The 26197-nt window shown below is 44.8% G+C and overlaps 1 protein-coding gene across 2 annotated transcripts in view; it reads left to right on the top strand.

The window, feature by feature from the left end:
* LOC147737034 (uncharacterized) overlaps nucleotides 1-26197 on the top strand; it is a 227267-nt gene that overhangs the window by 198132 nt on the left and 2938 nt on the right. The window lies entirely within an intron of this gene.

Genomic DNA, 26197 nt, shown 5'->3' with positions numbered 1-26197 from the left:
TACAAATGACTTCTCACTTGTCATGAGCGAACTCACACGGGAGAAAAAAGCCTTATGTGTGTTCTGAATGTCAGATAAAGTTTAGTCTTGAATACAATGTCACTTCACATGAGAGAATTCACACTGGACTAAAGCCTAATACAGGAGGAGAAAGCCAGAAACATTATACTCAGAAAGGAGATATCACTAAACATGAGAAATGCATCCACAGCAGGTGAAAAGTAAGGCGTATCTTGAGTTGCAGAAAAGCTTCCAACAACCTGACTTTACATGAGAGAGCACATATTGTAGTTGCAATAGGATTCATCAAGAAACTCTTGCAGGATAACTTAGGCTGCCCGCATGCAACCTCCAAAGAAATTTCAGATTTTGAAAATGTTTTAATTGCAACAAAATCTACAATTTAAGTATCTGACAGTTACAAAACTCTCAAGGTCTTTACTTGACACAGAGAAGTGTTAGTACTTGCAAAAATCAACCAATTACCCAAAAATTCACAATATTAATGTCTTAAATTTTCTCCACCCAAAAGGTGTCTACTCACCCTTGTTTCTTAACATATGACTGAAATCTAGATTTTCATGATAAGATTAAGCCTAGGCGGTGTTCCTCAATAAAGAATTCCGCGAAGTGTCAAAAAAAACTCTGGCGGTCTACGTGGAGTTCTACGAGCAACGGAGTGTGTTAGGGTCATGCCGTTCGTGGTGATTTTGATCTCTGATTGTTGTCACGCGATGTAAAGTTCATCGTGAATGGCACCATGTTCAGCGCAGGATGGTGCAACTGCTTCTACTCGAGTGGCAGCTTTGTCAACGTGAGTGGTAGTGACCTGCCACGACCACCCGCATTGAGAAATCCGACAACAATCTCACCAGGAAGTTGATTTTGCTCGCCAACTAGACCATGGTGAGCGCGAGCAAGGAAATCTCATCAGGAGGTGAATTTTCCTTGCTCCAGTACATGACGTTGAAGAGCGCGAGCTTGAAAAAGAAGCTTGCATCGCTCCACGGTGCAGAGTTTTTAGGAACTCTGTGAGCTCCGTGGAGTACGGGAAACTCTGCAAGCAGAGTTTACCATCCGGAATTAGATAATATACAACAGCAGAAAAACATAACAAACCAGTTACTTGCCTCCGATACCGCTCTTTCCGGTGGATACTCCTTTACCTACAGATTCCTTACTGTGTGAATACTTCCCACACGCCAGACTGGATCCTCAAACTTTAAAGCAGTCCTGCTGCCCGCAGTAGGAGACATCATGCAGCTCATTGTCGACGTCATTCTGCTCCAGAAGTGACAAGCGTAGACGCATAGAAGCAGTTCCCATGCGCACTGTGAACAACTACAGAAGTCGATGAGTTCATTATCTCACAGGTCTGTATCACATATGCAGGCCCTGGGCAGATATTAATTAACCATTTTTATCATGATTAAAATTCAGACAAGGCCTTTTCATTTCCAAAAATTCTAATTGTATTCTCAGCAGCAAGGGTATATATAAAGCATTGAGTGATGACTGCGCAGTGCTCAAGATGAAAGTGATATGATGATAAAACAGTCCGATCCACATTTTGTACACAAAAACAGGGCTGAAAATACTTTCGTACAATACAAGTTAAGCAAAGGCAATTCTTAGAAGACATAATTTATATGAAATAGCCCCTGTATAGTCAATGTTTCGACCGTTCCAGTTAATTACCTTGGTCTCAACAGGACGGTAGATCGCCGCCTCTCCAATATGCTTCTCAACTATATTCAATACAACCCAGCAAGGATTCTTCTGTATCTCAGGGCACTGTACCTGGGAGGAAGTCACATTCAACTAAGCAGATCCAGCGCCCGTTCGTCGGACCAAACAACTGCAGCCAGTGAATCCTCGGCTCGCTGTCAAAGAAATGCAAGTGTGACTTGTTGTGGCGTTGGGTCTCTGCCGGTGATGAGGGTTCCCTAGTCTCTATCTCCCATATGGCCTTCCCATCCCAGAAGTAGTACATCTGTCGCCACTGTTAAGTCTGGGTGGAATAGGGAGAGGGGTCTGCCACTGGCATAATCTAATTCACTGGAGAAAATGTTGGATACTGTCTACAATAGGGTGAGTCAGTGTCTGGAGGGACACAAAGAGGTTTTGCAGCTGCACCAGTTGTAGCAGCAGGTCCCTCAGTGGCAATGATGTCCCGGACTTCGGCTTTATGTGCTATGGCTTTGAAAGAACTGGGAGACCTGTTGGGTATGCAGCAGGGTCTGGCGCTGGCAGTATTGAAAAACCCTACAGTAACCAAAAGGGGACGAGATTTGTGATGAAATTGCGTGACGGAGGTAGACAGACCAAAGGAATCTGCCTGGGGCCTAGTCCACTTTCTTGCTTAAAAGGCGAGAGCCATCGAATAGCTTGTCCATTAACGATGCTCGGGTATCTTTAGAGAAGCATATAGACCTAATCCAGGCAATGCACCGAAGTTCCACACTCATGTCAATCACCTGGCCCAAGCAATTGACTGTGTCCAAGTCACAACATATTACAAACTTTACTGCAACACATCTATCCTGAATAGCTTGTGTTTACCAGCAGAGTTTAGGCCACTGTTTCCCACAGGGCATGATTATATTTGGGAGCATTGTCATTGAGACCCCTCAGGATTTAGCGATGTGCAAAAAAATCGCCAGTTTTGTAACAAATCCGCATTTTTCATAAAAATTCCAGTGAATGCTACCTCGTCCTTGCATTGATCCAGTGCTCGCCAATGGGCCAATAAAAGGAGGAGTCTCAGCAGCAGGCAAGTGATGTGTTCTTTGTTTATTTACTCCTCACCGGCCTGCCTGCTGTTTTGCATTCATCTGGAGGGCTTCGGACTCCCCCACCAGACAGTAGGACCTCATCTTGCACATTGTTACCAGTCAGTTTGTCAATTAGGGCCTTTTAGATTGAAGACTAACCATCTGTCTGCGCCTTCCGCGCCATGGTACTCCTATGATCTCAAGAAATGCAAAAGAAAATGTAGGCACCAATAGCAATTTTGGAGGAAGAATTGCAGCCTATTGTTCAACACAGTTAAATCACTTTCATCCTTTGGTTATAAAAATGTAGCCAGTCCCAGCCGAAAGGCTGTGATGAACTAGGCAAATTCTTTTTTCCAAAGTAAATAAAATATTCCTGAATTTTAAGATAACACCAGATAATCTTTAGGGACAGATACAGTGGAGTAACGTACGGTGAATAAACTAACTTACCATTTTCTGGTAATGAGTACATTCACCGCACTTTCTGAAGAGAAAGTCTCTAATCTTATTAACACTATGAAATGCGGAGCCCTGCAGATTCTTGACCTCCATTCAGTTTCAGCTACCGTTTCTGCTCATCTCACTTTGTTATTACAATGGTGCTCAAGTCCGTCTTTTTTCCAGATGCTTGGAAAAAGGCATTGATTTTGCCACTTCTAAAGACTCCTTCCCTCGATCCCTCAGATGTAAAGAGCTACAGATCCAAATTGGTCCTTCCACTTCCTGCTAACATTTTAGAAAAGGCCATGAATCAGGAGATCACCGCCTTCTTTGAAAATACTGACTGTCCGGATCCTGTTCAACATGGGTTTAGACCCTACTACTTCACAGACTTAACCTTATCAGCTGTAACTGAAGAGATCAGATCCATTGTGGATAGAGGAGATTAATGCGGCCTTGATATTATTGGATCTTTCAGCCACATTTGATACAGTTAACCATTTCTCTTTGGTAAGCCGTTTAAAAAGTATAAGCATTAGGGTACTGCTCTCAAACTGACCAGGTTCTTTTTGTCAAACAGCGAGCAATTGGTACCTTTAGAAGATTTTACCTCTGCCCCATTATCACTTCCTTGTGGGGTCTCGGGGATCTTCAATACGTCTGACTTTGCCTAATGCCTACAGCACTCCATTAATTGGACTAGTTTGATCCTGTTGCTCCTCTACATTCTTTTATGCCAGTGATACCCAAATAGTGGTATCGGTGACTGCCGAACCTGAAAAAGTGGCAAAAGATTTTAGAACGAGTATGACTAGCAAACTCACTTTTATTGACCACTCCAATCAGGTAACTTCTTCCAGTTTCCTTATGTTAAAACATTCAAAGAAAATCTTGCCCTTCCTTACATGGAGCTTAGGAAAAATGTTATCCTGGCTTTTGTCGTATCTAAAATGTATTATTTTATTGAACTTTATATGGGCTCCCAGTTGTCTTCTCAATAATTTGCAAGCAGTCTAAAATGTGGCAGCAAGAGTGCTGAAGAACCTCCCCAAATTCCGCTCCGCCTTTAAAGCCATTTAAGACCTCCATCGGCTGTTTATTAGGGAAAGAATTAAATTCAAAGCCTTATGCTGTGCCCATAAGGCACTGCATCAGGTTGGCCCTCGCTTCCTACAAGATGTTCAAATGATATTCCCCTTCTCGTACTCTATGGTCCAGCAATACTAGGCAGGTATGTTTACCCAGAATAAAAAATGTCCATTGGAAGGGAGATGTTTCTCCTACTCCACCTCCAAATGGTGAAACTCTATCCAATCATTCGAGGTCAGCCTCAACTATTGAAGTTCAGGAAGGAACTTAAGACGTTTCTTTTCAGCCCATAGTTTAATGTTCGCACCTAACTGCTAGGCAAATGATTAGGTATTTTATATCCCGTACTGTCAGGTTTCACTTGACACGAGTGCCAGGATGCCGCTTTGGTAATCGTGCGCTTGATAAAAAAATTAACATTAACAATATCAGACTCTGCTAGCTGCTGTTTGATGATAATAATATAACATAAACACAGCCTTCCCTTAACTTTAAAAGGAAAATATGACCTTGTTCTTATTTAAAAATTAACTCAAAGCTGTGAGATAATCCAGTGGTGTCTGGGAGCTACTGGTAGCTCGCGATCGACTGGTTGGAGACACCTGTTCTACATTTTATCAAATTCGGCCAAAAGCCATTCCAAATATTTAGGTGTTTGATGTTTTGGGGTGAGGGCTCTGTTGTGATTTTGAGCCCATACATTGATGTTTCATCCTTTTTACATCATGAGTTCTTATGCGTCCACTATATTCCTGCTTAAACTGTATTCCTCTTTTTTGGTGTTTTTGAAAACATTTTCTAAGAACGTGAATTGACGAGGTTTCATTTTTTTCTCTCAGTTGATATGTTTTCACCCTCCTTTGTGGAATTTTTGCAAACTGTTCAATTTTTTCCATTCTTTGGCACTACCAGTGTTGCATAGTGCATAGGTTTCCGTATTTATTTTCCTTTTTTGCTGAGGGTGATTTTGGTATGATTTCGGATTTTCCTTACGCACTTTTACTCTCACCTTTTCCTAATCACGTTGGGTTACCGTACAGCAGAGGATGTATTTGAAATTCATCCTCCCCCTGTCACCTGATCTTATCCTGTTTTTTTCCCTGACTGCAATGGACTTCTATGCACCTATATTTAAACTTGGTTTGTACAAATTTGCTTCAAATATTTTTGGTTTCCCTTTCTTTGCAGGTGTTTGATCTTGCCCTTTTTTTCATTTCTCTGTGTTCATGCAACCTCATTTGAAAAAATTTAAAGTTTTCCATTGTGATTTCATTTCTGTTGCTTTTTATTTTTTGTAGTTACACTTACTTTAGAGCAGACTTGGTTGCTTTTTGAAATAAGTTTTACCAGCAAACACAAGGAGATGATGGACAGAGCGCTGAAACTTTTCAGACACTCACCCCCAGTCACAGATCTTTGTTGAATCCATTATCGTTCTTTAGCTCACTTCGCCACCCCAGTTCAGACCTAGCCATATGAAAATCAGTCTTGACCCTGTGCCTCATGGGAACAGTCCAGACCGTACTGCCAAACCAGGTCGTCCTTGGACCAGAAACAAGCATCCTGGGACTGGTAACAGGGTTTCATCCCTCAGCGAGGATGCTTGTTTCCGGTCCAGTTGAGACCTGACTTGGCAGTTCTGTCTGGACTGTTTCCATGAGGCACAGGGTCAAGACTGATTTGCATATTGCTGGGCCTGAACTGGGGTGGCGAAGTGAGCTAAAGAACGATGATGGATTAGATTCAGATCTGTGACTCGGGGTGAGTGTCTGAAAAGTTTCAGTGGTCCATCCATCATCTCCTTGTGTTTGCTTTGTTTGCTCAAAGGTGGCAGGGTACGCCCAGACATGGGTCCCTTGCTTACTTTGCAATTGGATTCAAGCTAGCCTGGCTGATGAGGGGTGTTACCCCGAAACCTGTCCCAAAATGCTTGTATCTGAAAGAGAAGATTAGTTATAGATTCCTTACCTTAGAATTACCCCCAGGCTTCAGACTGGATCCAGAGAAATGTTTTCTTAGCAGTACCCCTGCGCTTCAGTAGGTGGGGTCGGTCGACTCCGTATCCGGCGTTGTAGTCGCCGGGATGATGTTGCGGTGTCTGACGCCGCACTTGCGCACTGACATCAGTTCTTTCTTTTTCTGCGCCAGCCAGCACAGATCCGGAGAGAGCCTGCCTCTTAGTCAGTTTTTGACTAAACCCTTTTTTAAACTTTTGTCAACCTCTTTTTTTGAGTCTTCGACTTCTGGTAGCATGAGGTATGTCCCATCGTCGGACCGGCTTCAAGCCCTGTGACTCCTATCACAAGTTGATGTTGGTCACCGCTCCGCATGTCGTGTGCCTTTGGTGCCTGGAGCGCGACCACGATGCGAAGTCGTGCTTGACTGCCCAGCCATGAACCTGAAGTCTTTGCGGGAGCGGTCCCGAAAGCTTTTGGAGGCCTGGCAGTCCGATCTGCGCTGCTCGAGGTCCCCGTCGTCACGGAGTCATCACCATTCCTCTTCGAAGTCTTCGCACTCCTCAAGTAAGTCAATGCACAAAAAGAAGACAAAGAAGCATTGTGGCTCATCGCCTTCTCTCTGTCCTTCGGCCAACGCAACGCAGGACCCGGATCACTGTCGCTTTCCAGCTCCTTCCTCAGAGCACGCTGGGGCGGCTCTGCGCTTCCCTACCTTTCCCGGAGCCAAAGCGTTCCCTGCCCAGCTTCGTCAATTTAACAAAGCACTGCACAGCATCTTTGGGCAGCACCACTCCGCAGGTGTGCCTTCGGGCCCCACAGACTCGAGGTGGGCTATGGCCCTGGCGCTGCAGGGTCCCGAAAGATCCAGGCCTGGATCCGGATTGGTGCCGGTCACCTCACAGTACCTTCCCTGGTGCCGATTCCAGTAGCGAAGAAAGGTGAGGAGGACTGGGAGGGGTCTTCTGACCCTCTAGAAGACCAACTTGAGGAGCCGGACTGGCGAGAGGAGTTGGGTGATGCGAGTAGTCTGGATACCTCCCCAGACCTTGGTATGCTTTCTCCCTCTACCGTGGCTACGGAGGAGGGAGCCTCCTACGCTGTGGTGTTGCGTAGGGCGGCTGAGGCCTTGGGCCTCTGGCTTCCTACATTGGCTGTCAGGACTACCCTTCTGACTGAGGTGCTTCAGCCAGCAGCAGCCTCTTCAGAGCCCCTGCTGTATTTTAATGAGGCCCTCACTGACATCCTTCTAGGTACTTGGTCCAAGGCCAGCAGCTTCTGTGGACAGGATGATTACCGCCGCCACCACTCGCCTTGGGCGACCCATTATTCCTCTCACAACACCCTACCCCTGAGAGTTTGGTGGTCAAAGCCTCATCCTCAAGAGACGCATTCCCTACTGCTCTGCCAGATAGGAAATTCAAGAAGCTGGACCATCTTGGGAAGAAGTTTTCTGCCGCCAGCTTAGGACTGCGGTCGGTGAACACCCCATGTCTCTTGGGACGTTACACATACACTTGTAGGATACGGTTGCTCAGGTGCTACCGCAGTGCATGGAGGAGCCCCAGGCCGTGCTCACCCGCGCTGTTGCCGAGGGTCGAAACGCAGCAAAGTCTCCCATCCGGTGTAGGCTGGATACCGCCGACTAGCTAGATAGAACAGTTTCCACATCGGTAGCCCTGAGGCGCTACGCCTGGCTAAGAACATCTGGCTTCTCTACGGATGTCCAATCTAACCTTTTGGACATGCCCTTTGATGGCTGTCGCCTGTTTGGTGACAAGGCACTCGAGTGTTTCAAGAACTCTAGGGCTACGGCCAGATCCTTGGGCCTCGTGACAACTTCAAACCCCATGCAGTCTGCACCACAGCGCTCCACCCAGAGCCACAGGGTTGTGCAAGCTACCTAGCCCCTGCATGGTCGGGACGTCGGACCCAGCGTCGTGGGTCTGGGGGCCAGGGGGCGGGCCAGTCCACCAAACCCCCCCCTGCAGCAGCCTCGAAACCTTCCTAGTCAGACCTTCCAGGGCCACCAGTTGCCAGTGGGTGGGTGGCAGGATCTGCCATCACCTCCCCCAACGTCACGTCAGACAGGTCGGTTTTGCAGATAGTCCGAAAGGGCTACTCCCGCCCCTTCAAGATTACCCCTCCTTCCATGCCACCAACCACCTAGCGTTCAGAAAGCAGCTTAAAACGTGGATATTTGACAAATAATCCTCCTCCCCTTCGTAAGCGCCTTGAAACCCTCTGGGTATGTAGTGCGCTATACAAATTTTATGACTTGACTTGACTTGACCAACACCCCATCCCATGTCAGAGGATCATATGGCCCTTCTCTGCCAGGAAGTTATGGATCTCATGCCCAGGGAGCTATCGAACGCGAGGCTGTGCCATAAGTAGGTTGTGGTTGCTACTCCAACTACTTCTTGGTACCTAAGAAGGACAAAGGCCTGCGTCCTACCTTAGACCTCAGGGACATCAACCGCTTTCTCCGGAAGGAGAAGTTCAAGATGTTAACCTTGGCTCAGGTCTTGTCTGCCCTTGACCTTGGAGATTTGATGTAGTGTTGTACTTGGAGGACGCTTACTTTCACATCCCCGTCTTGCCTGCCCACCGGCGCTACCTACGGCTCACAGTAGGCTACAAGCATTTTCAGTTTACCACGCTACCCTTTGGCCTTACCAGCGCCCCTCGGGTGTTCACGAAAGTGATGGCGGTGTCGCAGCTCATTTGCGCAGATCAGGGGTTCCAATCTTCCCCTATCTCAACGACTGGCTGTTGAAGGCAGGCTCGCCCAGGCTGTTTTCTCCCACCTCCAGACTACGACGGACTTCCTGCATTCGCTGGGGTTCACAGTTAATGTGCTGGAGTCGCACCTGATTCCCTCCCATAAGCTCCTTTTCATCGGAGCGGTTCTGGACACAGCGCAGTTTCGGGTCTATCCTCCCGAGCAGTGAGTCCAGGATATTCGGGCTATGATACCGATGTGTCAACATCCATCCCGGTTTTCGGTGAGAATGACTCTGAGGCTGTTGGGCCTCATGGCCTCCTGCATCCTTCTGTTGGAAAATACCAGATGGCATATACGGGCTCTGCAGTGGGACCTGAAGTTCCAGTGGGCGCAGCACAAGGAGTATCTTTCCGATGACGTTCAGAACTCGGAGGGGACTGCAAGTCAGTTGCAGTATTGGCTCACGAACCATGATTTGGTCAATGGCAGATCCCTCTCCCTTCCCCAACCTGAGTTCACTGTAGTGACGTATGCGTCACTCCTGGGATGGGGCGGCCATATGGGAGAGGCGGAGATCAGAGGCCTCTGGTCTCTGGCACCACATCAACCAGTCAAAGGAAGAGTTGTGCAGGTGTTAACATACAACACCACCACGATGTGGTACTGCAACAAACAGGGCAGGGTGGGGTTGTGGATCCTATGTCAAGAGGCTCTTTGCCTTTGGACATAGCTGGAACATCAGGGCATATCTCTGGTGGTTCAACACCTAACAGGTTCACTGTACGCCAGGACGGACAAACTCAGCTGCTGATGCATAAGGGATTACAAATGGCATCTTCTCTCGAAGGTGGTGCAAGGTCTCTTTCAGCAGTGGGGAGAGCCTTGGTTAGATCTATTCACCACCGAAGAGAACGCTTAATGTCAGCAGTTCTGCGTGTTAGAGTTTCCAAGGCGGCTCTCGCTCAGCGACCCTTTTTGTTGCAAGTGGAGTTGCGGCCTCATGTACGCCTTTCCGCCTGTACCACTTCTGCCATAATTGCTGAAGAAGATCAAACGCGACCAGTCCCAAGTCATTCTTGTGGCTCCTGACTGGGCACGAAGAGTCTGGTACTCTGAGCTCTTGAGCATGGCCATCGATCCTATTGTTAACAGATTTCTGAAGTGCATTACTCATCTCTTTCCTCCTTCTCCTTTCGTAATGCCCCAGTAGGATTTTAATCTTGTCCTCACTTATCTTATGTGTGCTCCCTCTGAGCGCCTACATAATTGTCCTATTTGCTTCCTTTGAAGACTGCTTTTTTGCTTGCCTTCACCTCTGCTTGCATTTTAAAAAATCCACCAGGTCAGACAGTGCGATTGTCTGCAACATAATAGCGCTTTTAACTTAACTTTTGATTATGGTATCTAGCGCTGCTTACCTGCCTTGTACGTGTTCCCCCTGGTCCGCCGCGGCTTGTGCCATTTGTGCGGAGGGGATCAACACGGCCATCTTTGCTCCCTTGCTTCCCTGGACGCTAGATCAGTGTTGCATGCGCTGGTGTAGTCCCACCCACTTCCTCTAGCTAAAAGGAGGTGCGCCGAGCGGACACACAGCTGAACATTTTAAAAAATCCACCAGGTCTGACAGAGCGATTGTCTGCAACGCAATAGCGCTTTTAACTTCACTTTTAAAAATTGTACCTTGCGCCGCTTACCTGCCTTGTACGTGTTCTCCCTGGTCCGCCACGGCTTGTGCCGTTTGTGCGGAGGGGATCAACACACCCATCTTTGCTCCCTTTCCTCCCTGGACACTAGGTCAGCGGTCCATGCGCTGGTGTATTCCCACCCACTTCTGATAGCTAAATGGTGCGCCGAGCGGACACACAGCTAAACATTTTAAAAAATCCACCAGGTCAGACAGAGCGATTACCTGCAACGCAAAAGCGCTTTTAACTTCACTTTTAAAAATTGTATCTTGCGCCACTTTCCTACCTTGTACGTGTTCCCCCTGGTCCGCCGCGGCCTGTGCCGTTTGTGCAGAGGGGATCAACACGGCCATCTTTGCTCCCTTGCCTCCCTGGACGCTAGGTCAGCGGTCCATGCGCTGGTGTAGTTCCGCCCACTTCTTCTAGCTAAAAGGAGGTGCGCTGAGCGGACACACAGCTGAAGATTTTAAAAAATCCACCAGGTCAGACAGAGCGATTGTCTGCAACGCAATAGCGCTTTCAAATTTACTTTTAAAAATGGTATCTTGCGCTGCTTACCTGCCTTGTGGATCACTGACAGAATATCGACTTGCCAAAATATCGAGGTAAAAATATAGAATGCCAGAATATCGACTTCCTATCTACAAACAGGTAAGTACAAAAATATTGACTCCAAAATATCGATAGGAAAAAATATAGACAGTCAAAATATCGATTTTTTTAAATATCTTAAAAGTAATTTAAAACTAATATAATAATAAATATAATTAATTTAAACATACTTAAACTTAAAATTAATAAATAATTAATGTAACTTAAAAAAATATATATAATTTTAAAACATATATATATATATATATATATATATATATATATATATATATATATATATATATATATATACACATATTATTAACAAAACATATGCAATATTTTTTCCGTCGGATAGCAAGGGGGTTAAATTTACTATTCACACTCCAGAGAGTGCAACAGTAGGGAAAGTGTTGGATAGCGTAGGGGTAAAAATTACTATTCCCACTCCAGAGAACGCAACAGTAGGGAAAGCATTGGATAGCGTAAGGTTAAAAATTACTATTCCCACTCCAGTGAGCGCAACAGTAGGGAAAGCGTTGGATAGCGTAGGGGTAAAAATTACTATTCCCACTCCAGTGAGTACAACAGTAGGGAAAGCGTTGGATAGTGTAGGGGTAAAAATTACTATTCCAACTCCAGAGAGTGCAACAGTAGGGCAAGCGTTGGATAGTGAGAGGGTAAAAATTACTATTACCACTCCAGAGAGAGCAACAGTAGGGAAAGCGTTGGACAGCGTAGTGGTAAAAATTACTATTCCCACTCCAGAGAGCGCAACAGTAGGGAAAGCATTGGATAGCGTAGGGGTAAAAATAACTATTCCCGCTCCTGAGAGTGCAACAGTAGGGAAAGCGTTGGATAGCCTAGGGATAAAAATTACTATTCCCACTCCAGTGAGTGCAACAGTAGGGAAAGCGTTGGATAGCGTAGGGTAAAAATTACTATTCCAACTCCAGAGAGTGCATCAGTAGGGAAAGCGTTGGATAGCGTAGGGGTAAAAATTACTATTCCCACTCCAGTGAGTGCAACAGTAGGAAAAGTGTTGGATAGCGTAGGGGTAAAAATTACTATTCCCACTCCAGTGAGTGCAACAGTAGGGAAAGCGTTGGATAGCGTAGGGGTACAAATTACTATTCCCACTCCAGTGAGTGCAACAGTAAGGAAAGCGTTGGATAGCGTAGGGGTAAAAATTACTATACCAACTCCAGAGAGTGCAACAGTAGGGAAAGCGTTGGATAGCGTAGGGGTAAAAATTACTATTCCTACTCCAGTGAGTGCAACAGTAGGGAAAGCATTGGATAGCGTAGGGATAAAAATTACTATTCCCACTCCAGTGAGTGCAACAGTAGGGAAAGCGTTGGATAGCGTAGGGGTACAAATTACTATTCCCACTCCAGTGAGTGCAAGAGTAGGGAAAGTGTTGGATAGCGTAGGGGTAAAAATTACTATACCAACTCCAGAGAGTGCAACAGTAGGGAAAGCGTTGGATAGCGTAGGGGTAAAAATTACTATTCCGACTCCAGTGAGTGCAACAGTAGGGAAAGCGTTGGATAGCGTAGGGGTAAAAATTACTATTCCTACTTCAGAGAGTGCAACAGTAGGGAAAGCATTGGATAGCGTAGGGGTAAAAATTACTATTCCAACTCCAGAGAGTGCAGCAGTAGGGAAAGCGTTGGATAGCCTAGGGGTAAAAATTACTATTCCCACTCCAGTGAGTGCAACAGTAGGGAAAGCGTTGGATAGCGTAGGGGTAAAAATTACTATTCCCACTCCAGAGAACGCAACAGTAGGGAAAGCATTGGATAGCGTAAGGTTAAAAATTACTATTCCCACTCCAGTGAGCGCAACAGTAGGGAAAGCGTTGGATAGCGTAGGGGTAAAAATTACTATTCCCACTCCAGTGAGTACAACAGTAGGGAAAGCGTTGGATAGTGTAGGGGTAAAAATTACTATTCCAACTCCAGAGAGTGCAACAGTAGGGCAAGCGTTGGATAGTGAGAGGGTAAAAATTACTATTACCACTCCAGAGAGAGCAACAGTAGGGAAAGCGTTGGACAGCGTAGTGGTAAAAATTACTATTCCCACTCCAGAGAGCGCAACAGTAGGGAAAGCATTGGATAGCGTAGGGGTAAAAATAACTATTCCCGCTCCTGAGAGTGCAACAGTAGGGAAAGCGTTGGATAGCCTAGGAATAAAAATTACTATTCCCACTCCAGTGAGTGCAACAGTAGGGAAAGCGTTGGATAGCGTAGGGTAAAAATTACTATTCCAACTCCAGAGAGTGCATCAGTAGGGAAAGCGTTGGATAGCGTAGGGGTAAAAATTACTATTCCCACTCCAGTGAGTGCAACAGTAGGAAAAGTGTTGGATAGCGTAGGGGTAAAAATTACTATTCCCACTCCAGTGAGTGCAACAGTAGGGAAAGCGTTGGATAGCGTAGGGGTACAAATTACTATTCCCACTCCAGTGAGTGCAACAGTAGGGAAAGCGTTGGATAGCGTAGGGGTAAAAATTACTATACCAACTCCAGAGAGTGCAACAGTAGGGAAAGCGTTGGATAGCGTAGGGGTAAAAATTACTATTCCTACTCCAGTGAGTGCAACAGTAGGGAAAGCATTGGATAGCGTAGGGATAAAAATTACTATTCCCACTCCAGTGAGTGCAACAGTAGGGAAAGCGTTGGATAGCGTAGGGGTACAAATTACTATTCCCACTCCAGTGAGTGCAAGAGTAGGGAAGTGTTGGATAGCGTAGGGGTAAAAATTACTATACCAACTCCAGAGAGTGCAACAGTAGGGAAAGCGTTGGATAGCGTAGGGGTAAAAATTACTATTCCGACTCCAGTGAGTGCAACAGTAGGGAAAGCGTTGGATAGCGTAGGGGTAAAAATTACTATTCCTACTTCAGAGAGTGCAACAGTAGGGAAAGCATTGGATAGCGTAGGGGTAAAAATTACTATTCCAACTCCAGAGAGTGCAGCAGTAGGGAAAGCGTTGGATAGCCTAGGGGTAAAAATTACTATTCCCACTCCAGTGAGTGCAACAGTAGGGAAAGCGTTGGATAGCGTAGGGGTAAAAATTAATATTCCAACTCCAGAGAGTGCAAAGTAGATCAAGCGTTGGATAGTGAGAGGGTAAAAATGACTATTACCACTCCAGAGAGAGCAACAGTAGGGAAAGCGTTGGATAGCGTAGGGGTAAAAATTACTATTCCCACTCCAGAGAGCGCAACAGTAGGGAAAGCATTGGATAGCGTAGGGGTAAAAATAACTATTCCCACTCCAGAGAGTGCAACAGTAGGGAAAGCATTGGATAGCGTAGGGGTAAAAATAACTATTCCAACTCCAGAGAGTGCAACAGTAGGGAAAGCGTTGGATAGCCTAGGGATAAAAATTACTATTCCCACTCCAGTGAGTGCAACAGTAGGGAAAGCGTTGGATAGCGTAGGGGTAAAAATTACTATTCCAGCTCCAGAGAGTGCATCAGTAGGGAAAGCGTTGGATAGCGTAGGGGTAAAAATTACTATTCCAACTCCAGAGAGTGCATCAGTAGGGAAAGCGTTGGATAGTGTAGGGGTAAAAATTACTTTTCCCACTCCAGTGAGTGCAACAGTAGGGAAAGCGTTGGATAGCGTAGGGGTAAAAATTACTATACCAACTCCAGAGAGTGCAACAGTAGGGAAAGCGTTGGATAGCGTAGGGGTAAAAATTACTATTCCCACTCCAGTGAGTGCAGCAGTAGGGAAAGCGTTGGATAGCGTAGGGGTAAAAATTACTATTCCTACTCCAGAGAGTGCAACAGTAGGGAAAGCGTTGGATAGCGTAGGGGTAAAAATTACTATTCCAACTCCAGAGAGTGCAACAGTAGGGAAAGCGTTGGATAGCGTAGGGGTAAAAATTACTATTCCCACTTCAGTGAGTGCAATAGTAGGGAAAGTAAATACTTCATACATAAATATAAATAACATAAATATTAATACCAATTACAAAATAATTAAAATAGTTTACTATTTTATAAAATATATTAATTAATCAATTAAAATTACAAATAAAAATTAACTACTAATTAAAATTACCTACTAATACTAATTATTTACCAATTACCAATAAATTAATTTACAATATAAAAATAAATAAAAATTAGACACAAACAAATATTTAAAAAATTTAATTACTTACAATTAAATTACTTCCCAAGCTATTCCCCTATAAACACACAACCCACTACAGAAACTAATGTAATAAAAGTAACATATTTATCAATTACAATAAATTACACATTATATTTTAATTAATTACCAATTAATAATTAATTAACAATTAATTCTAGATAAATAACAATAAATAAAATAACATATTTAATAATTATAATTAAATTACTTCCCACCCTATTCCCCTATAAACCCACAACCCGCTACAGAAAATAAATTACTAAAATAACATATTAATCAATTAATCAATTAAAATTAATTATCAATTCTATTTTAATTATGTACAAAGTAATAATTAATTGACAATTTTAAATACTTACCAATAAATAAAATAACATCTTTAATTAATTATAATTAAATTACTTCTCACCCTATTCCCCTATAAACCCACAACCCGCTACAGAAAATAAAATACTAAAATTAACATATTGATCAATTTATCAATTAAAATTAATTACCAATTATATTTTAATTAATTACCAATTAACAATTAATTAACAATTAATTCTAAATAAATACCAATAAATAAAATAACATATTGAATTAATTATAATTAAATTATTTCCCACCCTATTCCCCTATAATCCCACAACCCGCTACAGAAATATATTACACAAAAATTTTAAATTAATATTAACTTACCTTAAATTCGATATTTTAGTTGTCTATATTTTGTCTAGTCGATATTATGTCCATTCTATATTTTTATTCGCTATTATGTCCATTCTATTTGCTATTAAAATTTCCTGGTAGTCTATATTATGTCTAGTCGATATTATGTCTTTTCTATATTTTTTACTCGATATTATGTCTAGTCGATAATAAAAACTCGATATTTTGACTCTATACCCGGCCTTGTATGTGTTCCCCCATATCTGCCGCGGCTTGGGACGTTTGTGCGGAGGAAATCAACATGGCCATCTTTGCTCCCTTGCCTCCCTGGACGCTAGATCAGCGGTCCATGCGCTGGTGTAGTCCCGCCCACTTCCTTTAGCTAAAAAGAGGTGCGCCGAGCGGAAGCGCAGCGGCGCGCCAAAGGCAAGCCCGTCTGCGTCCGCCGCGCCAGACCGACACCAAACGCCAGACACCCTGCCCATTTTCATCCACAACTCCCTCTTAATTCTCCCGTACCATTAACAATGACTCTGATTCACTATACCAGCAAGGAGCTTCTCTCACTTAACAAAGCCTACACTTTGGTAGCTGGCCCCAATCCCTCTTATATCATCAGGGCACCCTCTATTCAAAAACATCCTCCTATCAAAGGACAAGCCAAACAAATAAAAACCAAAATTAAACCTCCGCTACTCAGTCCAGAACAACCAGAACATAAACAACGAATTGGTCTATACTGTAACGCACGATCTCTCGCTAAACACGCACTTGAGATCTGGTCTTTTCTAGACACAGAAAAGCCTGACCTCTTCTTTATCACCGAGACATGGCTTCACAAACTCTTGCAACCCGACCTCTCCGTGGCTCTCCCACCTGACTACCAAATAATTAGACTGGGCAGAAAAACTAGAAAGGCGACGGCATAGTTATTGCCTTCAGAACCACTACCATAATAATATGGTAGAGGCCGTGCAGGCCACTTGGGGTGAAATCTGCATTTTCTCCATGGAGAACGCAAAAGGGGGAACCTGGAAAGGTGCCCTTCTCTATAGGCCACCCGGAAATAAAACCCATTTCCCCAGTAACCTTACCGAGACGATAGCACCACATGTCCTAGATGCCGATAATTTTCTGCTACTAGGCGACTTGAATTTTCATTCCGAGCTTAATACAGACCCTCATACCCATGACCTTATCAACAGTCTTGAAACCCTAGGTCTAAAACAGATGGTGACCGGCCCCACGCACGTCGCAGGCCACACCCTAGAGGTGTGGCGCCGCGGCCAGGGCGACTGACACTGGAATCTGGGGATCACGGTTCGATCCCTGGTGCCGGCGGCAGATTAGCCCAGCACCATGTGACTGGGCAATAGCTCGCTTAATCTTCCCAACGGCCCCCAGCGCCTGGAGACCCTTACGGGTGATTGTTCGCGCTTTATAAATGTGGATTATTATTATTATTGTTATTATTATTATTATTATTTACCAACTCCCCGAATGCAAATATAGATCAACCTACTCCCATCCTATGGTCCGACCACTATGTAATAAAGTTTCATTTGAATGGGTTATTAACACAATCTCACCCCACGAAAGAATATAAACTAAGCAGATCCTGGAATAAAATTAACCTAGATTCCTTCGCTGCCAATCACATTCTGAAGAAAGCTTGGACTCTTGGTCCATATAAGCTGAAACATGTCGACCTCTATGCACTGCGCCGTTATGTAGTCATTCTTTAAGACTATTGGGCGCCACTTTTAACCTTGACCCTGAGATAATACTGAATAAACATATTTTTTGTCTCAGGAGCCAATTTTATGTATATTTCACCTTTCTTTTTCACGAGCACTGCACTCCATCAGTCCTTCCTTTGAAATACTGTGGTTCGGAAAAGTAATTTTCAAAATCCATCTCCGCATCATTATCAGGTGCGCTGGGAGAGATCTGGGTTTATGACATGTATCCCACATGACGATACTCCACCATAAAGGGTGAGCTGATGGGAATTTTTTCCAACCCAGCATTATCATTGTGATGACATGTTGGTCTAGCGGTCTTTTGGCGCGACACAACACACAGGCAATCATTTGGACCAGGTAACTCTTGTTTGTTTTTTCAACTAATTATAAATCGCCTAGACTATGGAAATGCTCTGTTTGCATCCATAAATGATAAGCTCCTATCTAAACTCCAAGACTCTTCACTGGCTCCCTATCAGAAAGAGGATTAATTTCAAGATATGCCGTCTAGTTAATAAAACAATCAACAACAATGGCCCAACCTATTTAGCATAGAAACTGACTAAATATCAGCTAGAAAGAACGCTCCGATCGATCAGCAAGCACCTTTTGACCATCCCAAAGGTCCGCACTGTGAAAAACAGTTGTAGGTCTTTCTCCAGAACCACACCTGAGCAATGGAATGCATTGCCCCTACAGCTCCGTCTTTAAACCAACCACAAGTCATTTCCGAAAGCCCTAAAAACGTGGTTTTTCTAAACACTCTGTCCTGATCTGTCTTTCAGCTAGCGCTATGAGACCTGCGGGTGACATAGGCGCTTAACAAAAACCAATACATACAGGGTGAGTGAGCTTCAGGCTTATCTTCCAGATCTCCCTTTCTTGCTGTCCATCCGGACAAAGTAGTCCTCCGTATAAGCCATCTTTTCTGCCCAAAGTGATTGCCTCTTTACACATAGGTCTGACCATCACATTGCCTACCTTCTTCCCACCTCTGCACCCTTCCAAAGAGGAGGGGAGATTCCACTGTCTGCACCCAAAACGTGCACTTTCTTTCTACCTTGACCGCACTAAAGACTTCCGGGGGGATGATCAACTCTTTGCGGATTTTGTTGGCACCAAGGAAGGTCGGGCAGTGCACAAAGGTACCATCTCTCGATGGGTCGTCACTATGCATTAAGATCTGTTATTCTTTGGGTAAATAGGAACCTCCAGTAGAACTGCGGACCGACTCTACCAGGGCGACGGCAGCCACTACTGCTTTGGGACGTGGAGTTCTGCTGGTTTACATCTGTCACACAGCTACGTGGGCATCCCTGCACACGTTAACTACCCAATTATTGCCTGGATAGCCAAAGTCCGTAGAGATGGCTTTTTCAGCCGTTCTGTTCTCCAGGACTTCTTGGTGTGAACCTAATTCGCAGACCCTCCTCTGGGGTTGGTATTGCTGGGGTATCTGTTCTAGGGTAAGGAATCTATAACTAATAGTCTCTTTCAGATGAACAAGTTACTTACCTTCCGTAACGATGTATCTGTAAGAGATATATATTTGTTATAGATTCCTTACCGCCCCACCCATCCTCCCCATTCTGCACACTGACTTCTAGGGATTGGGACTCCCTTGCAGGGCCCTAGATTTGTGCACCAATGGTCAGTGTCTTGCATGGCTCTGCGCTTCTGTCATTGAACGTTGTGTCAGAACTGATGTTAGTGCTCAAGAGCAGAGTCTAAGTAGACACAGCGGCGTCATCCCAACGACCACGACGCCAATGACGGACGCATAGTCGACCGATGCCTCCTACCGACACGCAGAGGTACTGCTAAGAAAAAATTCCTTGGATCCTGTCTGAAGCCTGGGGGTCATTCTAAGGAATCTATAACTAACATATTTTTCTTACAGATACATCGTTACTGAAGGTAAGTAACTTGTTCGTTTTGTGCCTGCCAGGTATGGTGCATCAATTGAGGGGAGATAATGAACAACATTAAGATATAAAGAAAACTGAGTGGGTTCCAGTGCACAGCCTTGGCGGACACCTTAATTGATAGGAAATCATTCAGTTACCTGGCCCTGGGTTCTCCAGCGAACCTGGGCATAATCGTGGATATCTTCTTCGGAAAGCCTGTCTGAAAGGGGGATACAATACGATGGCTTTAGCAGCAGTCCATTCCTCAATCTTGCTCAAGACCAATTGGGCAGAAATTTTCTTCGCACAGTTGATCAAGCTGATCAGCCTGTAATTGGCTGGATGGAATCTATCTCCCTTCTTATATATCGGGACGACGTCTGCTCCCTTCCAAGAGTCCAGTACTGGGGCACCACTGATAATGGCATTAGTTAAGGAAAGGTTATACTAAGACAATTTATCTCTTTCTAGCAGAAGGATATATGCTGCAATGCTGTCTAATCCTGAAGCTCTACCTCTGGTCATTGCATCCAGAGCTGAGGATGTCAGCTAGGTCAAGGCAAGGGCTAGGTAGAGTTGTCTGTTTACACAGTCCCTAGCACAGTGTCCTGCTCAATAAATGGAGTTACTGAATAAAGATTGTAGAAATGATTAACCCAGGTCTGGGGATAAATGTTATTTTGCAGAGGTGAAGCAGATACCTCTCTCCCCTCCAATTTACAAGTGCCCAAAACCTGGTGGAGTTCTTAAGAGACCCAGCCAATTTGAGGTCCTGCCGTCTTTCGTCCCCCCATTCTTTCTTAGCCTGAGCCTGGGCCCTTTTGTACCTTTATCCACCCAGACTGATTTCTGAGATGTCCTTTGTGCAAAGTGCCTTACCCAGATATCTACGTGAAAGTCTTAATTCCTTATTAAACCAATTGTTTACTTTATGGAAATGCTGTTTGTGGCCGTTAATAGGGACTATAAGGTAGGGCAATATCTTCTTGAAGTTGTTGTGGAAGCAGTCATTGGCATGCCACACTCTTAGTTCTTGCAAATCGATTTCCCGAAGGTAGTGATAGATTGATCTTCACCTCGCCAGATGACCAAAATATCATTGATACACACATTTAAATGAAATCCCAATTGGCACAGACAAACCATGGGAACAAAAGCAGTGATTGGGATCGGACCCGGCCTGAACACCACTTTCCCTTGTCCATGTAGAATAGTCCCAAATCTCCATTGGTTGCAACAGGAACAGGGGAGTTGTCCCTTCTCTGACGGAGGGGGCCCCATTAGACTTTACCTTTTCCACGTGAGCGATATTTCAGGGTGTCTGGTGAAGTGCCACCGGTGACCTAACATACAAGAGAATACGTATGGCTAACCATATAGAACTATGGCTCCTGACAACCATGTGCCTTGGAATATGTGTGAGGGACACTGCCTGTTCTTTTCTATATTTTCATATATATATATTTTTTTTATTGTCCTCTCATAAGCTCAGAAGAAGATTACCACCACCAGATACCTGTGACAGACTGTCCATTGGACATGGTCCAAACATCCTACACTTAACCATCCAAGATTGGGCACTCTGATTCGGGTGCACTGACATCTCTATACCCTTAAACATATGGGGCTGACTGCTTGCAACAGGATACATGCCTAGTACTGTAGCAGGGTTTCCGTTCTCCCACAGAACTGTGCACAGAGATCTAGAACCCGGGTGAGTTAGGGTGACCCAAAACTCACCTTAGTTTCAGAAATCCCCTTACCAAGCTAGCTACAGTGTCTCATCGGTAGTAATAACTCACCAATGACTAAGACAATCCAGAACATGAACTTAGGGTACCTCGGGTATCGTGGAACACATGAACACTCTTTCGTTATATAATCATTACAAACCGAAACTGGGAGGCAAAGAACACACGTGCAAGTTTGAAATGTTTATTTTTCAATGCAAAGTTCTCAAACGCAGTATCTTGTATAATATCAACATACATATTATAAAAATCAGAGTTAGCAGCATAGTCACTAATCCATAATAAGCAAAAGGTGATAGCATGTTATGATGTAAAAATCTATAGAATTCTGTATCACCTATATTTCGCGCACCCTATTTAGCATATTATATTATATCTAAGAAGGTCTCATTTGGGTTCTAGCAGGGCGGGCCCATACCTCTAAATTTCAGTAGGAGTAGATCACATCAACAGCTACCAGCTCTCTGCATGCGAAGCATCAAGTGTGTTGATTCATTCCCTGTAACTCTATCTTAAACTCGCGTAGAGCCCAATGTTGGCAGCAACATTATTTGTGTTATGTCTAATGTGGTGCGAGGATCAGGCCTTCAGCAACCTTGTGTTAGGTTATTCTTAGAGGGTGCAGTTCTCAGTGTGCAGACATTTGTACCAAGTGTACCAAGCACGACTGATAACAGAGCAATAACATACTATTCTCAAATAAATCACATCTTTCGTCTAGGTTGAAAGCTACCATAACAATTAGGTGTCGTGTGCAAACTGAAGCCGAAAGAAAATATGGCGTTTAAACTTTTAATAAACTCATGCTAACTTAACACAATATATAGAAACGCAGTAACCATATGACAGTACAAGGGACATGGTTTACAAACCTATCACTCATTTCTGCTATGAGCAATCTGGTTTTAGGGTGTGCTCATTTTCCTAATGGGTCTTCAGCCCGCGGGTATACGGCGCTGACCCTTTAAAAACACATGCCATTACATTGTGGTATTTGCATTTAACTTCGATGGAGGTCCGTCTTTAGTGATTCTATTCCACGTGAAGAAGCGGCTGTGTGTGACAGAGGCACGAAAGCCTTCAGCATTTAGTGCACGTTGATAAGATTCATGATGCCGGCATGGGACTACATTTCCCAAGTACGCATGCTCACGCGACTGCATCAGAGTGATGCAACTATACAACCTGAGTGAGTGCCACACACCAAATTCGGCTCCTGGTCCTCTATTCAAGCAATTACCCTGGACACCGTCCTCCATCTGCTGTGGTATAGCGGATTGCTGGCTCCCCATATATAGGTATGGGTCTGTGACCCTACGTTTGTTATATCTTGAATTTTTTGTGCCTTGAGACGTCTTTTCTTTTTTTTTTTCTTGCAATGAAAACGTAAAGAACGTAAAGAATGTTGCATTCGTGTTAAAGATATGGACGTTTCAAAGCACACTCTTTCATGTCGTAGGAAAGTTCTCAGTGCACATGTGGCAGGTGTTTTGCCTTGAAAACAAAGCACGCTGCACCCATTCTGAGGTCAACTATTTTAAGTGCATTTCCTCCATTGCATCGCAGCCTTGTTATTGCAGTGCACATCAAACACTTAGCTGTTTTCAACTTGAAGAATGCTGCATGTATGTTTAAACTAGGCAGTGTCATCATGTGCCTTACCGCTGCATATTTTGATGGGGAAGTTGGTTCTGAAATCTAAGCATATTGTACTTGTGTGTTAGGCCAACTAGCTCTAAGAGTCTTGCTTTTCCCCATAACACCACATGTTTGCTCTGGAAGTTACTGCACTAGGTTCTGCCTTTGTTCACCCTGTGCTGCCTTAACACACGCCTGTTATGAGGTACGAGCCATCAAATGCATTGCTACACAAACTTCAAGGCAGACACACGACTGCCTCTACGGTCTTGGCGTGTCTCCCCCTAGTGTTAAACACCATTACGCTGCCCACTTGTCTCGATAGACCTTAGTGACATCTGAATACATGCTTGGGGAACCTATTAGGAACCTATTGTGGTTTGCTGTCTTACTGCTGGCCTACTACACAGCCATACGAAAATACCTCAATCGCTATTGCAGAAACTGCCTATAAGTATTTGGACGGTTTTTAATCTACATGGGCACACTTTATCGTTACACTTGTTTGTGAAATGCCTAGAACTGTAACAGCCTTCCAGAAGACTTATTTTCTTACCATGTTCCCCTTCCTATAATTATTTTATAGGGCAGAGAGTCACCCTGAGCCGCATGCCACGGTGAGTTGAGGAACATTTCCCAACATTAGCGGATTAACCCTTCTATAGTATATTGTTATTGTAGTGAATCTTGTTGTCTAAAAAATATTTTATTTTTCTCCTATACTAAGAATAACAGACATTGGTCTGACCACTCGCCAGTGCTGCTGGTGCTGGACATTCCGGGGAAGGCCATCCCACCTTTCACGTGGAGGTGGCCCCCGTATTCCCTCCTAGACCCGACATTTAGAGGAGAGCTAGCGGAGGCCATTGACACTTTTTTGAGACCAACATAGGCTCTGGAGATAGCTTCCAGGTTGTATGGGAGGCATTCAAAGTATATATAAGGGGCATAGCGATGTGGAAACACTCGGGAGTACTCAAGTCCATTAGACAAAGACTTGCAGACCTGGAGCGACAATTAGCTACCCTAGAGGAAAGACAGCGCAGACACTCGGACAGCGCACTAGGGGATGAGATCAAGGCACTCCTGGCTGAATACCATGAAGATGCGGATAGGGAATTGAAACACCTGTGAAAATACGCAATGGCTCGGACGTATGGGGAGGGAGAGAGACCTAGTTCAGTCCTAGCCAGAATCCTGAGTGGGAAAAGGGGACGACAACAAGTCACGGAAATAAAGACGGGGGACGGTGCAATATTAACGGAAGAAACAGATATAGCGCAAGCATTTAAGGCCTTCAACACTGAGCGGTACTCGTCCAAAAGTGGAGACCTCAAGGACGATATTACCGACTACCTAGACCACATTAATATACCCTCATTGACTAACACACACAGGGAATTCCTGATGCTCCCGATAGAGAAGGATGAAATCGCTGAAGCCCTGGCGGGCATGCGGGCCGGCAGCGCCCCGGGAGCAGATGGCCTCACGGTGGGGTTCTATAAGGCGTTTCAGGATAAACTACTCCCACACCTCTCGGCTAAAGTACTGGCGAACCGCCTGGCGCTTTTGGCGCCTCAGTTAGTCGCACCCGAGCAGGCTGGCTTCATCCCAAACAAGAACTTGATTTACAACATCCGCACAGTCTTAGGCACGATACAACATGTCCGGCAGGACCGGAAGGCACTGGCGGTGTTCCTCGACATGGAAAAGGCCTTTGACTCAGTGGAGTGGCCATTTATGCGACTGGTACTACAGAGGATGGGCCTGGGGCTGCCATTCTTCCAAATGATAGGGGCCCTATACAACTGGTCGCGGGCCAGACTCCGACTTGGTAATGTTAATGTTATGTTAAGTGATTTTGTATAGCGCATGGCTACCCCAGCAACGGGGCGTCCCAGCGCTCGCGGACATGTGTGATATGGCGGACACGTATAGAGAGAGTAGAGAGGTGGAGGGTAACCGATGCTAGGGCTGCTTAGATGGAAGAAAATAACCAGGTTTTAATTAATTTGCGGAAAAGCTGATGATTCGTAATCTGGTCACCAACTCCTTCCCCATCAGCAGAGGCACCAGACAAGGGTGCCCGCTGTTGCCGCTTCTGTACGCCCTGGTGGCTGAACCATTAGCCTGTGCGCTACGAGAATACCATGGCAATGAAGTCATTGGTTTCCCTACATACAAGATACTGGTTTCCATGTATGCGGACGACACTTTACTATACGTTCGCGCCCCAGATAACAATTTAGCCTCGGTATTGAGAGAGGTGGTCCGATACGGCGCCCTATTGGGCCTGAAGGTTAACTGGACGAAGTCACTGGCCTTCCCTTTAACCCCGATGACGCAGAAGTTCGATATGGAATACCCACTGCAGTGGACCACAGACACAGTTAGATACCTGGGTATACAGTTACATACCGATGCTGAGATCCTGTTCAGAGCAAACTATGGCACTGCCTTCAGCAAGCTGGAAGATGATGTTGAGGCCTGGTGCAGACTCCCACTTTCACTTATAGGACGGATATCCATAATGGAAATGGTTGTGTTGCCTAGACTATAGTTCTTATTCACGACAATCCCGATAGTACTTTCCAAGTCCTTTTTTCAATGACTAATGCAACTCATGATTAAACTGGCATGGGCAGGGAAACAACCCCGAGCCAAGTAGACGCTATTCACACTACCTTATAGCATGGATGGGCTCGGTGCCCCAGACTTGGAGCTTTATTTCAGAGTACCTCAAGTGGCTCATTTGCACACCTGGCTCCACGGGGATGGCTGTATCCCACATGTCTGTATGGAAACACTCTTTGCTGACACGCTCTCGCTCCCGACCACTATTTTCCAACCAGTAGATCGTAGGACTGGCTTCCTGGACTCGATCGCAGCAACTAATCATGCGTGGCATAGTCTTCTGCAGCTGCAGGGAGGGGCATTACTATATTCACCCATAATGCCTGTCGATTGGACACAGTGGTTGCCTCCCAGCAAATAGCTTAACATTATAGTGGCTGGAGACCTGTTTCAGGATGGAGTGGCCAAAACATGGGAGCAGGCGACAACAAACAG

Source organism: Lissotriton vulgaris, chromosome 1_1 (genome assembly GCF_964263255.1).
Source record: "Lissotriton vulgaris chromosome 1_1, aLisVul1.2, whole genome shotgun sequence".
NCBI classification, from domain to species: Eukaryota; Metazoa; Chordata; class Amphibia; order Caudata; family Salamandridae; genus Lissotriton; species Lissotriton vulgaris.
This window is presented reverse-complemented; position numbering and strand designations above follow the sequence as displayed.